General features: G+C 47.2%; 1 pseudogene; it reads left to right on the top strand.

The window, feature by feature from the left end:
- Positions 1-6,367: 6,367 nt before the first annotated feature.
- On the top strand, positions 6,368-13,183 carry LOC144143187 (uncharacterized; annotated as a pseudogene).
- The last annotated feature ends 1,624 nt before the right edge of the window (positions 13,184-14,807 follow it).

Here is a 14,807-nt window from a genome sequence, read left to right as displayed (position 1 = left end):
AACGTATACTCTCCCACGGAGGACTAGGAATTTTTTTGAAGGTGGATGCATTATCTGTATGAGTCCATACACAAGGAGCAGCGAAAGTATGTTCGAAGATAACTACTCGTTGGTCACCTAATAGACACTTGAAGGGTTAACCATGAATACCGTTGCGGCGAAAGAGCAAGAAAATGCCCGACATACTGGGCAGGTGTGTATAGTGTTGGCGAGAAAACGACAAAACGATAGGAGATGTACATTCGCCACTTGAATTCACCTAAGCGAGAGCCGTATATTTCATCGAAGGTGGAAAGCGCTTTACAGAGATAGGACAACGCAATCCTAATCGCCCTACTCCGGTTGTTCATTCACCCGTCCAGTAAAATAAAGGTGGTTGTTCATCACTTGAAAGCGTCACAGCGATTTAGGTATGCCGGAAATAAAGTTCAATGGACTAAATGCATATTTTGCTGCGAATAGAGCTCAGTTCGTTATAAACCCTGCACGAAGCACGGGGACTAGTAATGGTTTGGAACATCTAGATGGTAGCCCACTTACAAAGGGACACTAAAAAGGGACGTTTTTCTGTGTGTACGCGTGTAAGGCCCCTACCATCACGATGTTCCAAATACAACACGGTCCCCTGGACCACTACTTAAGCTGTTACCAGCAGAGACGATGTGCAAAGGTGTAGGGAAGAAGCTTGCAAAGTTGGCTTTCATAGCCCAGGTAAAAGACCAGCCGATAGGCTCCTTGTATGTTTATCAGGCAGAGGGCTCTGTGAATTTGCATGTTATTAGGGTATTCCTAGTTGACCATGCACTACTCGTTCCCTCATATTTTGGTCGTGGCGTAGGGTGTATCTCAATTTTTGTTAGCTCATTGCTCAGCCAACTAAAATGGGGGCACAGAAAGGTTATTTCTACCCCTGCCAACCGTAACTTTTCGGAAGCCATTACCCTACTCACGTTTATTGATAATAACAGCTGATAAAGTAAAAAAAGCATCTTTCCTCACAGTCAGTGAACGTAATGAAAATATATCTGGGAAGCATAACCGGTCAGTCATGCAACGCAAGAATTCCGAGTACTGGAGAAACCTTAGGAGTGGTAAATAAGCAAAGCCTCCTTCAATGCCGAATGTGTGTTCTGGAGGTCAAGGTCACACTCCACTGCAGCCTTTAGAGCTCTCAGGGTGCAATCGCCAAGGCATATCTGATTTCCGACAGCACTGTGATCCTCCTGTGAGGCCACAACAATTAGGTTGTTACGGCAGTGAATTTAACGATGTGCGAGTTCACATTAGAGCAATCTCAACAAAACACATCATCTTGATCTGCACAGCTCCACACTTCCCCAGTATCACTATGTTCTTATGTGCAGTGTGTTCCTACGAACCTAACTCGCGCCTATGCTTGAAGTGGAAGCTGTTCAGATATGGTACAAACCCGTGTAGCCGCGGAAAAACCGGGGCAAAAGCCGCAGTACTACACCGCCCTGCTGGCAACTGTAACTCCTAAAACTTAACTCGTAAATAAAGTAGTCCAAGTAAAACTTGTGCTTTTCTGGGACTACTCAAGCACGTTTGAATTAATTTATGTAAAAAGGAATCAACAAAATTTGTGCGCTTACACTTTGTGAAAATGGATGACCTGCCAAGCCGCACGCCTTTCACGGAGTGTATGAGACAAAACGCGTTCGTTTTTATTATACAAGTAAGCATACTCCATGGCCAATTGCATTAATAAGATTTGGAACGACCCGAGCTTTATCCTAGCCGACAAACGTAGAGTTGTCTTATTGTGTCCCGCAACGTAGACACCTTACCGATTGTATAACCCACCAATCCAATTCACTAAAACTCTGAGTACACCTGACCAGTCGCGTTGCGCCGTTTGATAACCACGTGTAAACCTCACACCAAAGCAACAGGCATCTCATCCGTAAGGGCATAAAACCTTTAGCTGAGCCTGCCCCCTCAACTCCATCCCCTCTTAATCCGTGCACGCAAAAACTGGCAAACCGTGATGAGCGGGTGCTTCGAAGTGAAAGACTAAACCGCCTTGAAAGCCATTAAAACTGAACAAGTGATATCTACCCACGTCATCATTCCAAGCCGCCAGTTGCTGTTTATCCCGGAGGGATTTGCAGCTACTCGACCAGCTGGAGCTTGAGGTGGCGACTGTGGCGGCAGCAGCTTTTTATTGCTTTTGTACCCATCCGCGCTTCTGTTCGGGTTGACGCTTCTTCCATTTGTGCTCTTCCTCTATGGGAACGACATGCGTCCGTCCATTTGCTAGTTAGCACCTCGAACACTCCGACCTCTCTTCTGGTGGGCACACACATGCGTTTCCCTTTCGCTGCCCAGTCGTAGGCATCTTATTGTCTCTGCAACGCTAAACCCATACCAGAACCGCCCGATTACGGAGGAGAGCTAGCAGGGCGCATTGAGCCATGAACCTCTGATGTTCAAATCCACCCCACCCCAACTGGTATGTCATCGGTACCGGCATTAGGTCCTGATGTGTGTGCATGTCCACATGTCCACTCCCTCCACCCCTTAACCCGTGCACGCAGAAACAGGCAACCGCGATGGGAGCATAAGTAGGCGCGAAATACCCCGGCCAATGTAGAAAAAAGGCTTTATATGCAGCGAGAATGAGACCTATTGTGATGGTATTAGTGGCTAGCACTTGAGCCTTGCATCGAACACGCGAGGAAGGTGCTTGAGAAACTTCATGCCCACGGACACAAACATTTATCCCGACGAGACGAGCTAGCGATATGAAGGTACTGTACCTTCATATCGTTAGCTCGTCAGACAGACAGAATGCTATATTCGCCTCTATACTACGGGCACAAAGTTTGGCAAAAATCAGAAAACTAACGCGTGCAATTGCAGTTAAGAAACCGCTAATAAAAAAACGTCTCACATGAGGTGCCGCACTTGATGCGGAGCCTAAATGTCTCCCACCGTTGTCCTCTATCTTATCACAGGGCTCCCCACCTAAGAACGTTGTTGGAGACACACAACGCACTTTCGAAAAAATCCCACCATAAGATGAGAAATCAGACTTATGCACACAGCGCCGAAATGTCAGGTCATGCAGTTGGAGATGACTGGCATAAACAGACGGTGGCAAGTCGAAGCTTTTTATTATTGTGGTTTGGACTCGTTATTTAGCACTCGTTTTTGTGAAGTCCTTCAGTTCTTGGACTTTTCATACCGTGAGAAGCCGATCAGTTCTGCCCCTTCTCTTTCTTTCTGTATTTCCAGCAGCGCAGACCGTAAGTAAGGCTCATCTAAAACCAACTAGTCTTTTTTTCCCGCAGTCTCTGGCATCTGTCTGGGCATGAAGAAATTGGTGTAGTGCGCAACAGTTCTTGGCTTCTTTCTGGTCCGCTCTCGCTATACGGGTCCATGAGTAGGAACGACCGTTTGAATGCATGGGAACGTTCATCAGTCCAGGTGAAATGAAGAATTGTGTTGGACACGCCTGCTTCTGTGGCAATGCGGAGCGAATTTCCCGCAGCGTCTGGATATTTGCTTTAAACTGGAGCCACCTCCGCTTCTAGAAGCAAGGTAAGCAATTCGTTCTCGCGAGTTTGTGGCTCCTGTGTGACTACAGGATCTTCAGGTTTCTCTCATCCCTGTTCAAATAAAGCTCTTTGTTCTTTTTAAATTTGCGCTTACGTTTACGCATTTTCCTCGCACTTACATAATGTTGGGTGTTCCTCTGTGGACATTCAAATTGCTGCTCGGAGAGCTCATTCGTAGAAGCTCTATTTTCCTTAGCAACTTCTCTCTTAGCAACTACTACGGTTTCCGTGGGCCACCTAAATATTGTGTACTTCTAGTCTGACTCCATCGCCACGCTCGCCGCTGCATGCCCTTTCCATGGTAGTCCCCTCTACGTCATGTGCGCTACCCAACCAACGTTTCCCTCCCCACTTGTCATCACCGTCGCACCATTCCCTCGCTAGAGACGGCCTTCTATGGTGCTCGTAATGTGTGACGGCAAAAAAGGACGGTGATGAAGTGTTTGGCCACAGAATCCACGCTCGCACGGTTCTATTGAAAGCGCGGTGACATTAAAGAATCAGCGATGCCCTTTTCGAACCCTAGTAGATTGAGCAGGCCATGTAATATATAAATTTCGGGATACCATCTGTTACAATGTTAACCAAAATTCTGCGGCTCCACACGGTGCTGATACGATAGTGTTGCACAGGCCTGGCGCAGCCACAGTTGGCTACAGCGAGCAAAAGGAAATAAAGTTTGTTCTGAACAAGCGAATCGAGTCGGATAGTATGACTTCGTTCTTTCTTTCTTAGTGGCCTACTGGCTTTCATAGTAGGCCTAATGGTCTTCATTACGCGGTAACTTACGCTAAGAATTCCTGACTTCGTTCACCTATCCGGACTCCAGATGGCCATTCCGATGTTACCGCGAGCCCATCCCGAATATACAAACTGGCGACGATTGGAAAAAAGCGATCACGTAAGTCAAGTGAGCGGTCCCGCTTCAGCTTTCTGTGTCCATGCATACTTTCGGCAAGCTCGAGCCCTTGAAGGGTATGGAGATGACTAGAGAAGTTACATGAACCGAAAGGAAGCATTCTGGTTCACGAATGATGTCGCCCCATACAATCGAACACCCCAATTTTTTAGCTGCTGTCGCCACAAAATGTACACGTTCCTCCGCAACTATGCCAAGCAAATAAACGAAGTGAATTTCGTTTTTGGTTGTACCATCGGGACATTTCCTTGTCAATTTCCCATTCTTTCGTTTATAGAAGAATGCGTTCAGGTTATTTCTCCCTGCAAATACCACCAGTGTATTTCCTCGGCTATTGCGATTGTCTATTCAGAAGTTTCGCGACTGATCTTTCGCCCACTTGCTTGTTACCGATCGTCGCGTTTATAATTTTTCATAACAATAGTGAACAGCGTTGTTGCCGCTTTCGTTGCTGATTCGAGGTCTTCGAAGAAGCTATCTACAGCTTCGTCATTATAACAGCTTTTGGCGCTTAAGCGTCTACTATTATTAACCTCTATCACTTGTTCAGGTTGGTCACAACAAGCGCGACTCTCTCCCTAATGCTGAAAATCTCATCCATGTTCCCTGCTACTTCTTTACAGATAAACAATCCCACCCCGTATTCTTTCTTCTCTTGGGGTTATCATCAACATCATCATAATAATCATCATCATAACCAGCCTATCTACGCTCACTGCATGCAAAAGGCCTCTCCCATTATTCTCCAATTATTGCAATCCTGTGCTAAGTGCAACCAATTTATCTCCGCAAACATCTAGATTTCATCTGCCCACGCAACTTTCGGCCGTCCCCTGCAACGCGTGCCTTCAAAAGGGATCTACTCTGTTACCCTTAATGACCAAAGGTTATCTTGCCTTTGCATTAGATGCCCTCCCCACGTCCATTGCTTCTTCTTAAGACCTGTAATATGTCCTTAACACGCGTTTGTTCCCTGACCCACCCCGCTCTCTTCTTGTCCCTTAATGTTACACCTATCATCTTCCGTTCCATTGCGCGCTGAGTCATTCTCAATTTAGGTTGAACCCTCTTAGTGAGCCTCTAATTTTCTGCCCCGTAGGCGAGTACCGGAAAGGTGCAGCTCTCATAGTCTTTCTTGTTCAGGTACAATGGTGGGCTGCCATTCATTATCTGAGAATGCCTGCCGCATGCACTCCACCGCATTCTTATCCTTCTAATTATCCCTGCCTCATGGTTGGGATCCTTGGTCACAACTTCGGCTAAGGAGATATATTCGCTTACCACTTTCACTGCCTCGCCACCTGTCTCCAACCGCTGTCCCTTCCCGAGGTTATCGATCATAACTTTGGGTTTCTGCATAATATTTTCAGGCCCACAGTCCTACTAGTGCGGAAAGCATGCTTTCCATTTCGTCCCCCGAGTTACTTAGCAAGGCAATGTAATCAGCAAATCTGGGGTTACTTAATACCAGCCAGCAGAATGAGGCTGAAGGTTATTTCTGGTGAACGTAAAAAAACAAATTAAGTGACACGAAGCTGCAACCATAGCTATAGAAGTTAAAGTTATAGACCATTATATAGAATATGACCGCTAGTGAGCTCCATTAAGCCTTGCCCTATTCTTCTAACCTCACATAACCCTAGAATATCCCGCTATATGTCCGAGAGCTCTGCTATTGTGTACAGGTAACCATCTCTCACTATACAAGGTGCGTGCGTTGAACCTTTCTAAGGTAGATTTCCAAATGCGGCCTGTGCGCAACCAGAGATTTTTAGCACATTCTTTATTAACGTTGTTCTGACCCGCGACGCGTACATGTGCTCTACTGCTGCTTGGGGCTGTGAGCCGAGAGTTGATTTGGTCGGTCATGGGAGGCGGCGGCCAACTACTACAGCAGCGTGGCCAGATCCTTCTTTCGTGAGGGACTACTGTTCATGTTCTTAAGAGCTTTCAGCATGCTTGAACCTTTCGTCTGTATCCCCGTAGGTATTCGGATGAATCTTACTTCGGGAGCTGGCAGGCTGCCATAACAGCATGGCTAGGCACATACAGCAAGATGATAAAACCCGATATCTAGAGGCGTTTTCCGCCAACGATGTTTCCGCGCCCGCCTGTAGGGATATTGAGCCAGCCTTTCTCGGTGTTGCTTTCGTTACGCACGCTTCAGAAGGAATAAGCTGACACGCTGGCTTTCTGGTGAGATTCACTGACGTCTGGCCATTCGCACCTCTCCAAAAATATTATTTATAGTATTTCTGGAACACAAACTGTTTTATTGGAATATTGATTGTCCACTAAACTTTCCCGAAATTCCTGATACGCCCCAAAAATTGGCTCCAATCCACCCTGTGAAGGCGGTTGGAAAACAAAGCTCTAAACGACACCCTGAAGAATTGCCCAAGACACACCAACTGAATTGAAACACGTGATTGTACAAAGACTGAAACCAGAGATACTGTCAGCCGTTTCCAGGAAATCGCGAGAGTGGCGTGCCTAAAGCAGCAACGTCGGCCACGCCGGGGCTATAGTGGCGGACGCCGCCGCTATAGCCCGCCCGTGCGTCTGCCGGGCTACAGCGAAGCGAAGAAAGCGAGGAACAGCCTCTTCCAAAAGGTGAGATAGGCATCCTGATGTGCTAGTTCGGGGCTACACCACCGCGCGACACATGCACAGACACCGAAATAGTTTGGCATGTGAGCTCAGTGATTTCCATTTATACCGATTTAAACTAGTTAGTTTAGTAAGTTTCAGAATTGCGAGAAAGCTGAGGGAACTTTTATAATCACTATTTATCATATCCGGTTCCTGCTTTCGCACTTTATAATACATTTAAAACGCAACCGAATTGGTATTCACCGATTCAGAAAACGGAGTCCCATTTGTTGCAAGCACTTCGCAAAAGGCAGCGTTTCGCTAGCGTCCTGATGCCGGTATGTTGTCTGTTCATTTTGTTTTCCCACCCTGCATAGAAATCCTTATCGTATCTTTTCCGGCGCGCTCACTTCATTTAGTTTGGTCCGGGTTAACCAGCACGTGCTGTCCAAAAAGTTAATCAAGCTGTGCGAAGAAGGCGTGGAATAACCGCGAAGCAGCGCCAAAACAGGCCCAAAACAACTGTCGCTAAAGCACACGACAAAGCCGTCTCGCCGACCCGCCCGCCAGTGCTAGCAGTCACGTGCATGCGAGGAACGCTGGGTAATAGCGCCCTATCAACGCGCCATCTACACTGTGCTCCATGAGAATATGCGCCCTGCCCATGCTCAGCCGCGTTGGGAGATTCTTGTGCCGCACGCCATGAAAGAACCGTAGGCAGATGTAGGTACAAAGCTTTGCATTACTATTCCTGATAACCCAAAGGCGGCATTACCTATTCAGCTAGCGAATGCGTTCGCAAATTTTTGCTCGCGAAGACATCACGAGTCCACTCGTCCAAAACAAAGTGCTCCTCCTATCTTGGTTTTGCGCGTTATGGTAGGAGCTTCGGTTAAGCTTGATTCCTTGTGTCTTAAATTGCTTGAAGATCTCTTCTTCTGGAATTAGCATACCATACATTTGCTACGAGCATGCCAGCCGTGCACGCCATTCTGAAGCAAAATCAGTTAAATGTCCAGTGCCAAAATGAGGATCGCATTGGTTTTGTGAAGGCACCTTGTCTTCGTAGACCGTTCGACGTTTACAAACTTCAACAAGCTTACAAACTTGAGCTGAATTCGCCTTCGTGGGCAAGCCCTTCATACTACGGCGGATTTCGGTCTTCCGGTGTGTTCGTATCGTTTTGGGCGTAGAATGGCAAGGCGATATGCGGATTTGGCATACCAGCCGGTGGTCGTCCCCGGTTCTATGAATAACTTGTGTGGCTGCTACGAAACTCAGAACGGGGAGTTTATGAAAGGTGCCCTGACGAAAGCCCCTGATTTGTTCACTCCCTTTTCACGCTAGCGTGTGTCGACCAAAACAAGAATTTCTTTCTTTATGTTATAGATTGCCCCACAGTTGCATTCATAAAACATACTGCATTTCCATTTTTCGATAGGAGCCCAAGGCGGTAACGTGCTTTTACTATACAGGCTCGGCTATAGCACCAGGTGACACCGGAAAATCTCGGCCAGAATTGTTTTAAAAGCAGAGCATTTCAGTAACTCACGATGTCACCCGCGTTGACGTCCGTATTCCACACCGTCGTTGTGCCTACTATATAAAAAAAATACTATCCGGCGCCCGGTTTCGATGCCTCCACTCTGCGGGCGGAACGCAATGTACATGGTGCTCTACCCACTGCGCCACAAAGCCGACACAGAATGGGACGCTACGAACGCGCCTTATATCGTTGACTCATTCAAATTACTGCTGACGAGCGCTCTCTCGTCAGCAGTTGCCACAAGTGCAACAACATTAACGTAACGCAAACTACTTAACGTTGTGCGCCCCCGAAAATGCTCTGCATTTGATCGTGCCCCTCGCGAGGGGGATGTTTTACTGCGTCTTCTCTCGGTCGCGGGACGCGTGGCACCATCTGGCGGAGGCGCGGCACAACTCGTAGCACTTTGGAAAGATGCGGCGCCAGCCAGCTGTGTGTGTGCGTGCTGCACTTGTACAAATGGCGAGTGCATTGGCTGTCCACAGAGCAAAGCATTTGTTCAAGTAAGCCGTCGCAGTCAGTCAGTCAGTCAGTCAGTCAGTCAGTCAGTCAGTCAGTCAGTCAGTCAGTCAGTCAGTCAGTCAGTCAGACAGTCAGTCAGTTACTTAGTTAGTTAGTTAGTTAGATAACAACTCCGCAATCATTTGCGTTTCTTGCTTTGTAAACAAAGCGACACCCGCAAGAATGACGAAATTTCCTTGACTCATTCAAACTACGTCAAGAAGCTGCTGATACAACGCATTCACTACCACCAACTCCCCAAACACTAAACGTTAACGCAATACACCCACCCCCTATGCGACGCACTTACTCGAGTCCCCCTCGTTTGTTATCGGTGCCCGCCTGACCGGGACGATAATGTGACACTGCTGGATTGATCAGGTCTCGCATGGCCGCCAGGACAACAAAGGCCCACCGGGCTCGAAGGGTTTGCGTTCTACCCGTTCTGACAAACATACTACACAGTCAAATCCCTTTTTTTTGCCTCCTCCGCCAGGGCCACGTATGTGCGCAGCAGGTTTCACGAAAAGGCGGATTATATTCGTTTAAGCATCTCGAGGGAATAAAGTGTGTTACTTCCGCGAATTTTGCGTTGTTCTAGAAAGGCAGGGTGTTATACGGTTTCTTCATTTTCAATATTTGCATTCTTATTTTCAACGTTCTTCTCAATGTTTTTTTCCTGTTTATTCTCTGTTCTTCTGAAGCAGATGGATGAGATACATAATTTGTTTGTTTATATCTTTAGAGTTTGTTTTCCCATTATGGTGTGAGCTTGTTTTTGCAACATTCCTTTTGGCTTATTATCTCCACTTGAGTTATCATAGCATTTAAAAGTGTTACTTCCGCTAATTCTCCGTTTTTGTGTGCAAATGCTGGCCGTTACATGGTCCTGGCTGCCGGGGTGACCTATAAAAACTGCTACGTATTAAAAATTCGAGCCACTGGCGATCCAACCAAGGCCGTTAGCTTAAAAATTTTCATCTCGCCGACTTGGAAATGGAGGCCGAAACGCGGTTGCTTTGGTTGCTCTTGGCAGTTGCTATTGGAACCGAACAGTCGTTGCTCTTTGGCAGTTACTTAGCAGGATAGAGGGAATGTTCCAAACTGACAATCAGACGGCGCCAGTGGAGGTGCGTCAAGGCAGCCGGGCTTGTTAATTAGGCAACCGGAATATTCCATCGAACACCTAATGCTCAAACGCATTTTATGGAATCCCGTTCTATCGAATCCCTATTTAATGAACATGGTTTTATCAAAGCCATTTTTTTCTGTGGGTGTTTCATCGAACACCATTTATCGACGCGGGTTCCTCGAGTGCCTGCGACGTGTGAAGGAATACTCTTGAGACCTGGTACGATTTTGTGCCAAATATTGGCTTATGGTTTTAATGCGTAGAATATTTTACTTGTATCGCCAAGGATATCGGGGAGTGACTACCACCCTACAGTATGCACGAGTTTAGAGGAAGTACAGCAAATGTTAGGACAGAAGCAACAGAAAACTACTACAATTATAAGCATAAGCGCCAGTGCTGTTCCCGGATTTTATTATATTATCCACTCTTGCGCAATACTAAAAAAATGGCAGTGGCGTAGCTCGGCTAACTTTGAATATAGAAAGCAATTGCTCGGCTTACCCTTCTTTTGTCTTGGTTTCACTTGCTCAACCTTTCGTTTAGTTTTAATTACAATACTACTCTAACTCCCGCGTAGTCAACGGTTTTGATCTCGCTTCCGGCGTTTTCAAAGCCGAAAAGCTCGCCGTGCGACATCCGCGGTGTGATCAGACACAGCTTGCCGACGACGGCTCAAAGGTGCCAGCTACCGCGCTACGCTCAGATAAGACGGCGCATTCTCGCTCTCATTCATGGCCATGCTGAAATTCTCGTCGTGAGTAACGTAGTCAGGTGGCGTCCTGGCTGTGGAGAGAGCAAACGCTAAGCCGGAAGCGGCGTCGGCGGCGGCATGTGAACGCGGCCGCCAGCGGAGTTCAGCACGGCACGTCACGCGATGCACGGCCAAGCATATTGTGCAGCTGCGGTAAAATGCAGGTCCCATTTCCCGAGACAGCGAAAGGGTTGAACGAGATAAGGAAAGCCTTGTTTAATAATACCGGAGACGTCGAAGGAACCAGAAGAACGGCAAAGCAAAGCGGGACCTGTAATGTTGAGCTCTGTTTAATTATTTTAATTTGTTGACAGCATAGTTTAAATACATTCTATAAACAGGCCATTAGCAGTGTGACGAGAGGGCGTTCGATGAAATAGTAATCAGTGAAACTTCAGCCCTTAAAATACAAAGGGTTCGATAGAATGGCTAGCAATCTTTATGGGCAACGCCCCGTTCTCCCTGCTATATAAAATGGGCCGTTTACAGAGGATAAAGAGCACCTAATGAGAGTCGGAAATGAACGTTTAATGTGTTTTTTACACTGTTCTTATTTCAGAAGGCAAATTTTGTCTTGTTTAAGGTTTCGTACATTCCCAAACCCACCGTCATGTTTTCATGCCTAGGTTTATTACTTCGAAATTAACCCTTACATTACTCGTCGTTTTTACCGCAATTCATTTCAGAACTCCTGCTGATATTTTTCAGGCTGGCCATAAAAATGGAGCGGGACCGAGTTCGCAATATTAATATATTTATTTCGGTCAACATAAAAATTCCCCAACACTATTATTTCTCGGCGAACGAAAGCTTTAAATTTAATTAAAGTATCCTTTTTCCCAGCGAGTCACCAAGCCGAATCGGTTCGGAAACAGCTCCAATCACGCTTCAGGAAAGACCATTGGGTAAATGACCACTGATTTCTCGGACATGCGCTCTTTTTTCTCTTCAGAACACCTGTAGTGGTTTTCTGAAAATTATATCAGGGTGGTGTTGCGCGTGTACTGGTTTGCTTTTACCGCAAGCCGATCTTCATGGTGGCGCCAACGCGGAAGCTCTAAAGCATGCACTGATATGTTGCCTTAAACATGTCTGCTGTTTCCTTGCTGCTACTGAAGTTTACGTACGGTGGTTTTGTTCGGAGTGTTTTTGCCTCATTTATTTATTTGTTTTTATTTATTTATTTATATCTCCAGGACTGTGGTGCGGGTACGCGCGTAATAAATTTTGTTAAAAGCTTTTTAAATGGCCGCACGTTTGAAATTAGAACGGAGCTAAACCATCCCCGCGTCTTCACCAATACAACTGGTGTACCGCAAGGAGCCATCCTCTCGCCCACGCTGTTTAACGTAGTGATGCGGAAGATTGCAAAACAACTTCGCAACATTCCACACCTGCAGCACACTATGTACGCTGATGATATCACCATCTGGGTTGACCCTCGATGCACTACGCTCTACACGCAGTAAGTCATCGACACAATTCAGCTCGGACTTGATACCATTGACAGGTGCCTGCCTCCGACTGGAATGAGTCCGTCTCCAGAAAAGACAAAATACCTCGTCATTGGAGGGCTCGACCATCTGCAGGCACAAATACATTTCACGCTGAATGGTCAATCCATCGAGCGTGCTGCCGACAGGTGGCTCCGGATACTTGGCGTACCACTCCACGAAGACGGAGGGGCCAGTGAATGGATCCGGCAAATCATAAGTGTTTGGAAGCAGCAGCTTCATATCATCAAGAGAATTGGAGGCCGCTTCGGCGGGCAACAACGCAGGTCCTCCGCACACTTACACAGGCCGTCCTGACTTCCAAGGCGTGCTATGGTGCTCCATGCTTTGCCCTTACGAAAACACAATATGACCGACTGGAGACATTACACCGCGAAAGCCTCAGAGTAGTTACTGGTTTACCTCGGCACACCCGCGTTGAAGAACTCTACCGCTATTCCCAGCTGCCACCCCTCCGCGCTATCATAACGGAGAGGGTCGAAGGCCACAACAGGAGACGCGCCGCAACCCGCGCGGGGCAGCTTGTCCAAAAATTGGCTTCCGGTCAGAGCGATTCGACTTTCCCGCAACTGCCGGCAGTTCGAGCCCCTTGGGAAGATGTCTTGGTTCGTGTGTCGAAGCCTCTATCTCGCCTGCGTGGCTGAAATCATAACCACCATGAGCGCACCGCTATTGCTGCACGCGCAGACCGCCGAGCCGGCGCCATCTTTACAACAGCAGTCCTAAATGAAACAACATCTCGCGCTTCACTTTCCTGTATTGACGGCCAAATGCGCATTTCCCGCACAATTCAATTTCTTCACCCTCCAAGCCCATGTCAGACCCGTCTTGCGGCATTTCTTCTCGCTGCGGAGCACATTGAGGCAACTTACGGCGCCGGTGACAACCACCGCTTCACAATATATTGTGAAGTGGTGGTTGTCACCGGCTTGGTCGATCGAGGGCTTGGGGGCTGTCCGTAAATATATTTACGGACAGCCCCCAAGCCCTCGATCGACTTGGCAAAACCCCAGACGTCGGAACCACCTGCGACCTCATCAAGACCATTTGTCGCAGACTGCGAGACACACGCAATATAGTCGTTCGGGTAGACTGGGTCCCGGGACACGCAGGCGGAATCGGCAGCGAGACCGCTTACGCGTGCGCGAGCGAGTACTTTGAACTCCGCTCCAACCCGGCGTTGCCCGTCCCATTTGCACAATATGACCCCGACCCCTCAGAAGCAAAAGCGGCAGCACGTTACGCGTCCAAACAGTCGTTGCGGAACTTGGTTCCACCAGACCCCGCCCCCCTGCCCGCTGGATTGCCCCGTGGCGCACAAGTACTTCTGCACAAGGCACGGGCTGGTGCCGCGCTAACCGATGATGTGTTGGCCAAGTGGCGTGCGTATGTGCCAAAACGTCACCACCATGCCGTCGAGGTTGCGCAATCTGTGGCCACAGTTGCCTGCACCTCTTGCTCCACAGGAGCCACGCCCACTGCACACCACATGTTGTGGGACTGTCCCGGCCTTGAAACGCTCCGTTTACAGTATCTCCCGCCCGGCGTCCAGCGGCTTGTGGAATGTACAACCCCGCTGCAACCCGCCACTGCAAGGCAGACGCTGCTTTCTCTGTGGGAGTTCGCGCGCTCTTCAGGCGTCGACCGCAGAATGAAACATTTAAACTTCCACCCACCCCCCCCCACCCTTTCTTCCCCATGCTGACCGGCGCGTCCACCTTCTGAAATAAAGTTTTCTTATGTTATTTATTTATTTATTTGTTTAGTTGTTTATTTATTTATTTATTTGTTTATTTATTTATTTATTTATTTATTTTTTATTTATTTATTTATTTATTTATTTATTTATTTATTTATTTATTTATTTATTTATTTATTTATTTATTTATTTATTTATTTATTTTTAGTTGCCCTCAACGACCCACAGCATTACAGACGGCAGTGGGTAATACACAAATGAACGAATAACAACAGTGAGTGAAATTGACAATAGGAAGGTAAACTTATTTTCTAATTATTCAACGTTTGCTCTAAACTATAGCGTAAAAATTGAAATAAATATATGAAGCAGTAATGAGACGTGCGTAAATACCTAAATAATTTCCGTACACATTGTTAGCGAAGGTGGTATTGAACAATACGTGATTTTTCATTCAGGTATTGGGCTGTGGAAGGTGGTTCGAATCTATTGCCGTCTGGGGGAAAAATGACTCTGATAAGGCGTTCATCCGTGCATGAGGTATCCTGTCTTTATTTGAGTGGTCAAAG

The sequence above is a fragment of the Haemaphysalis longicornis genome, unplaced genomic scaffold (assembly GCF_048455015.1).
Source record: "Haemaphysalis longicornis isolate Haplotype H1 unplaced genomic scaffold, Haemaphysalis longicornis Haplotype H1 scaffold_6, whole genome shotgun sequence".
Lineage (NCBI taxonomy): Eukaryota > Metazoa > Arthropoda > Arachnida > Ixodida > Ixodidae > Haemaphysalis > Haemaphysalis longicornis.
The sequence above is the reverse complement of the archived record's forward strand: the minus strand, read 5'-3'. Positions and strand labels throughout refer to the sequence as shown.